This window comes from Ceratosolen solmsi, unplaced genomic scaffold (assembly GCF_000503995.2).
Source record: "Ceratosolen solmsi marchali unplaced genomic scaffold, CerSol_1.0 scaffold7, whole genome shotgun sequence".
Taxonomy (NCBI): Eukaryota; Metazoa; Arthropoda; class Insecta; order Hymenoptera; family Agaonidae; genus Ceratosolen; species Ceratosolen solmsi.
Window position 1 is genome coordinate 11,035,047 of NW_011948413.1, and position 6,715 is coordinate 11,041,761.

A 6,715-nucleotide genomic window follows, 5' to 3' on the forward strand; every position below is an offset into this window, starting at 1 on the left:
GGGTTGGGGGGTGGGGTTGGGGGGGGGGGGGGGGGCTGAAGTTGTGATAAGCCAATTAGTAATAGGCCTTTTCTCGGAAAGTCGGTATCTCCAGTTGGCATGAAATAGGTCGATAGTGATCTCGGCTCACGTCGGAATCAACATCGCGAAGGGAAAGGCTCACCTCAGGGTGCGTATCTCGTCCTCGCATCGGCAATGTTTTCCGTATTGGAGTGGCGGTAGTCGTAGCGCTGATTGTGGCGGCGGTGGGCCTTTTATGCGCGAAGCGTCACGCTTCGCTTTTATACGAGGGCGAGACACAATCGGGAGAATCAGCGACCTCCTATCGACGCGCAATCGCTCTTGGGAGAAAAAAAAATGGCAGAGACGCGGAAGGATGTTCTTATATTGGTTCGAGCTTGGGCATTAAGTATCCTTTAGGTGCAGATTGATTGGTTTTGCAATGCATTTTATACCGCGTCCGTGTTCTTATCCTCATAAAACTTGGCTACTTCTGACCTTTACCTCACTTTCGTACCTTTAACAACGCTCTAAAGGCTTCTGCCGGTACGCGATAATCGCGCGTCATTTTGCCTTTATCTTTACAACGCTTCGACAACTTGTTGATAAGATATTAAATTTTAATTAGTATATTTGATGATATGTCGCATTTTATAAACGATCGAATATCTTTATGGTTTCGGTTAAGAATGAGCTGCATTTCCGACAGATAACTGCAGTCCACGGCGACGTGTCGATCATATTATGAGCCCTAACAGCTGAAGCATCGCGTTTCCTGTGTCGGAGGTGTCGACGATTTTCCCGCTTCAATGCTGCAATGCTCGTCGACGCAAACGTACTCTCGAGGTCTGTGACGCACTCGAAACCATTGTAAATTAGGAACGCGCATTGTTTTCTTTGTCGTTCGATTTCCTATGGCCGTAAATCCTCGGCTACCCGATCGCAATGGTTGAGAAGCTTTGCAGGCGCCGCCACGAATCGACGGTTTTTTTTTTTCTCTCCTCGTTTCATTTGGTCGCTTTGCGCCTCGCAATTAGCCGGCTCCCGAGCACGAGCTTCGGCAAAATCGTTACTTGCTTATTCAAGGCGAGTCGCGTCGATTATCGGACGCACGCGCGCTGAAAATTACCCGGTTGGTTAAATATACTTCCAAATTGACATATATGGCGGCGACGTGTTGACGAATTGAACGGCACATTATATTACGAAATGACATATTTCTCGTTATAAAGTGCCACCGCGCGATCTTGTGCCTTGATTTTTAACTCACAGTTATATTGGGATATATTTTTATTGGAAATGATCGGGAGCAGATACAATAATACGGGCTTTTCCGCTTAGACTGTTACCGAGAAATAATATTATAAAGCCACTTGAGGAAAAAGCCCCTTGCAAACGGCCCTCGGTGTCTACTTACTTGCCGAGGCAAGAAAATTATATACTTTTAATTCGCGAGTACCGAGCGCAGCCTTTGTTTATTTGAAAGTCATTTTCGATATCTTCCACAAGCCCTAACTACAGGCAACGAGTTTACGACAGCGACTAGAAGCCGCAAATAAAGAATAAAACGAGGCGTGCGCGCAGCGTAAATCTCGGGATATTCGATCAGGTTATGTTTGTTCGCGGATCGGGCATCAGAAGTCTAATGAAGAAAGGGAGGAAAAGCGAGAGATGCGCCGAGCTTTGAAATCATCCACGGTGCATCAACAGTTCGCGAGGAGAGAGCACGAGCGCCCAATGTACGAGAGAGAGAGAGAGAGAGAGAGAATGAGCGAGCGAGTAAGTGAGTAAGACCCTCTGGTCACGATCCAGAATTGTGCACGAGAAGCATGAGGTCGACCTCGTCCCGGGATACCTCTTGTTCTTCCTTTCTGGTATATATAGTGGCTAGTGGTTGGTACCCTGAAATTCCATTGCAATAGCAAGGAGCTTCTTTTTATTCCCAATGCTCCTTTATAGTTTTAACCCTCAAGGATGCACACACGAAAGTGCGCTCGCTTTGAAATCTTGCTCGCCTTTACCATGTATTTACTCTACATTCTATTAAATCTTATTTTACATTTTCGATATTTCTACGTCTCCCCGTCTCTTAATTTTTTTCATATTGAAATCTCGTCAAACATATAAAAATATATATCGACAGATGACGATCTTGAATTAAATGAATACTATTCGTATTGCTTTATATAATCAATTGGCCTGTATTGGTGTTATTTTTATTGTACCGGATTATTAGAATTATTGACAAATTAGCGTTTTTATCGATGATCAGTAGTGTAGAAGTTAAATGAAAATATTTTCTAATATATTTTATAATTAATAAGTAATATCTATAAATATCGAGAAATAATAATAATTATTATATTGTGGCTAGTTTAAATGATAATTGTCTGAATATTTAAATTTAGATTTAATGCTGAATTACCATGTGTTTATTTATATACATGTGGGTACATGTGCGTGTGTAGTGTGTATAGTGTGAATAATAATTTATTTTATTCTGAATAATATAAAAATATTACTGAATTTCTCTTATTATTTGGTTTAACTTTTGTTAAGCTTCTCGCATCATAACATACCGCCTCGAGCTATTTTCTTTTTGCTTTAAAAGCCTTCGTCGTGCAACTTCTTCGTGGCTTTTCTCAACTTGGAGACGGTGAGGTAAAAGATAGCGAACCCGGGAGGTCCAATGAAGTCACGAGTTCTTTATCACGATTCGGATTCGTGCAAAATCGATCCTTTCTTCCCTTCAACAGTGAATGGGAAAAAATTTTGTTTTTCTTTTTTATAATCCAGCAACTGTATAGATACAGCAAATGCACACACACACATATACTAATATACAATGAAATCGAAGAAAGCGTGCTTAATTAAAATGAACTATCATGGTACATTTGTTATTTCACGTTTTACTTTGTGTTGTTGCAAATCATTTGGCTGAGAGAAATTGGAATTGTCTGTTGTTACTTTTATTCTGTTTTATGATTTCTCTAATGGATAAGGTAAATGGTACGTATTAACCGGATTAGTGAAATTTTATATATTTTTTTGAATAGAGAGAGTTTTTCGAATGCAAATGAATATATATATATATATATATATATATATATATCTATAGATATGTAGAATAATAGGAACATTTTTGTATGAGACGTAAAAATGTATTTCCATTTTCGAATTTTCATGCACTAAATAGAAAACAGTTCTCAAAGAGAGTTTTAATCTGAAAACATTATTTATGATCTTCTTCGTGAGTCATATCACGTTCGATACTTATATCATTACATAACTTCTTTAAACAAAATTTATGTATGCTGTTTCCATTACAATACATTCAATTTAAGGGTTGATTATTTTAGATTTCACAGAAATGTAAATTATAGCATTATTCGGAATTCATTGTGTTTGCCTAGGAATTATAATATTACACAACAATATGAAATTGTAACACATAGGTCAAAAGAAAAAAACCAGTTACCTGCATTACTCGAATGTAATTTAAAAACAAAATAAGTAGTTCTAAACGTTGCGAGCAAAAAATATTCAGAAAAAAAAATGAGAATACTAGTTTTCTACAAGTACCTACTCTAATATGAATTATGAATAATATTACTTTGAATATTTATTCACAATTGTCCCAGCTATGATAAAATATTTTACAGTCACTTATAGTTATTGTCACAATGTGAAAGTGGCACTTGTGAGATATACGTGAATTGAAATTGACGTTTATAAAGACAGTGGCTATAACTGTGAATTATAAGAGAAAAGCAATAAGCCACAATCAATATTATTTAGATCAATTCAATATCACAATAATGTGTGCAAGAATGAGTAAAGCAGTTTATGAAATAAGAAAAAGGCAATTAAGTAGCGGCGGGATGGTGGGTGGGAGGGAGGGAGGGTCAAGGTAAGAGAGAGAGAGAGAGAGAGAGAGAGAGAGAGAGAGAGATTGAGCGATAAGAGGAAGAGATGGTAGAAGTAGAAGAGGTTCGAACAGTCGTTTGATATACACGTACATGAATTTTCGGATTGTTCCGTTTTGTGGAAACAATCAGCGGCTCAGTTGCTCGAACAAGGATATGAATGCATAAACAGCAGCAGTAGCAGCAGCATCCAACGCACTTTTAACACGGTAAAAGACCGTCGTCCTCGTTCTCATGTATACACACTTGTTTTTCGACGTTTTTGTTTAACCTATACTATTGGATCTGGTTCCACCCTCAAAAGATGCCGCTCTTATGTACAGGTACACTTTTTCGTGAGAAGGAGAATATAAAGGGCGGAGAAGAAGGAAGGAAGGAACGACGTGACGGCTGGTTAGGGAGAAGGAGGAGTAGGACGAGGCGGTTCGGCGAGAGGGGCGCGGAGAAGATCGGTTGAGCGGTCGCGGCGTTTGGAAGGGGGGGGGGCTCGAAAAAGGGGAGGCCGGTGGAGATAGAAGGAGCGAGAGACACAGTAGAGATAAATACGAAAGATGCCATACTCCTTGGGCCCTTAATTCTCTTCCTTCTTTCTCTCTCTCTCTCTCTCTCTCTCTCTCTTTCATTCTCTCTCCTTTCGTCTTTGACCGTTCTCTTTCTCTCGTCCTTTCGGTCCCGCTCCTTCGGCGCTACTCTTATCTCGACCGCGCCGTCTCTCAGCCGCCATCCAAAGCTGGATAGTAGTGCAGCCGAGGATCGTCCCTTTTCCTCCCCCTCCCCCAAACCACTCTTTGCCGTCTACACCGTTTCGCCCCACTCTCCCGGATCCCACCAAGAAATTCCAAGCTTTTTACTCCCTAGTTTCCCCCGCCTCCCCATTTTCGTATTTCCTTCGACTACCGGAGATAACGATCGCGCGCTCGATGAACGATCGAAATCGCGCTCCTTGGGCCCCTTTTCCGCGCTCTCTATCAGGCTCACGATTTCGCGAACGTCCTCCCGATATAGCGACACGAGGGGTAATTAAGGAAGAGTTTCGATCTGCCACGCGATCGAAGGACGCAACTTTCGAGCATTGGAAAGAGGGGATGCTTACGCCGCTAGTCGGGGGTCAACGACCCGCTAAAATAGCGCCTTGCAATAAAAGCGAGCGCGAGAGGGAATTCGCAACTAGCACTCACTCCCTCTATTTTCCATTAATTTCAAATTTGCGACGCGTCTGTTGTTGAAGCAAAGCGATTCTCGGCCCGAGGAGCGCGCGATCGTAACTCGAATCGTATTGCGGCCGGCCGGTCGATCGTACTCTCCTCACTTACAGCTCACCTCCGCCCGCCCTCAGCCTACCGGACAAATGTCCCCGGTGCCGAGCCAATAGCTAATCACTTTTTCTTATAAAACAACTACGCCAACGGCCTGGTAAGTTCGCGCGGTCCGCGACTCGCGATCCGCGGCGTCGCGGATGAGCGGCGACCTACGTCGATTTATCAAGTGCAGCTGCAATTAAAGAAGTGGCTGGCGCCTGCGCCTCTTGGGGGAATGGGACGAGGAGTCGCGCAACCGAGCGGCGTTAATGCCAGCAACCGGAACGGAATGCCGGGAACCGGTTGCAGCCGCGCGGCCGAGCGTTCCGCTCTGTCGGCGAGATTTTTGACGAATGCGCGCGTACCCGCGACTACCACCGCCGACTATTACCGTCCGATCGATCACCCCCTAAGGGGTCCGGAGTTATGGTTCCGCTACACGTGTGTTTGTATACCAGTGTGTTTGCACTGTGCGTTGCACAGTGTGTTCCACGCTGACGCGCGTATCGGGCATTTATCAAACTGCCCGTTGTCCTTCTTCGTCCCCTCCCCGTTGTGCCGCCGCCCCTCTTTCGCTGCCGGAGACTGACGGCTCAGCCGTGTGTTGGAGCGTTGACTCGCGCGCGCACGTACGTATGTAAAGTGGGTTTGCGCATCGGCGGGCGGCCGATCTGGCGACTTGTCGGATTAATGTTCCCTGACTTTGTGCTTTATTTCTCTCTTCGGCCGAGATGCAGAGACAGCGAAAGAAAGTGGATGAGGAAGAGATGGAGGAGATGTGATGTAGGTTGGGTTAGGGATTGGAAGGGCGGGAGGGAGCAAGGGATGGAGAGAGGGATGGAGGGGAGAGGAAGAAAGTACTGCTTTTTATCACGCTTAGCGATCGTCGGACCGAATGTACGCTTCGGGGCGATTTCGTGAAAAGGATCTTTTCTGTACTTTCGATTCAACTTGCGTCGAACATTGCGAGTACCTTCGTTTAAAAATTAAGGCTCTCTCGTTTGGATGTATTTCGAAGTTGTTTTTGTTATTGAGACGAATAAAATTTTACGTGATCGGAAATCACCCGTTGTATTCATTAAAGCAAAAAATTGTGTTACAAAATTGTTTTAACCAATACATTATGATCGCCTGCTTAAGTGATCATTTAAAAGGGACTTTGCGTTGTGTAAAGTAAACTAACAAAAAGTAAATCTGTTTAATGATCGAGGGAAAATACAAATTGCCGTATTAAGTGAGATTGTGAAAATATAGTTTGCGTTGCCGAGGCAGCAAATTCAACAGTTACAGTCATTAGTAATCAAAGCTTTAGGAATGAATAACAGTGAATTAGTCGGTTTGTTTATGGTAGACGATGGTCGCAGCAGCTTCGTTTCGTCAAAAATTTTTGCTCTCCGCGGGAGAGCAATGCGAACAAAGGATAGAGAGGAATCCTTAACGCGAGAGCAGCCAACACCTGCTGTTTGCAGCATTGTCTTTCCCTTTCTGCCT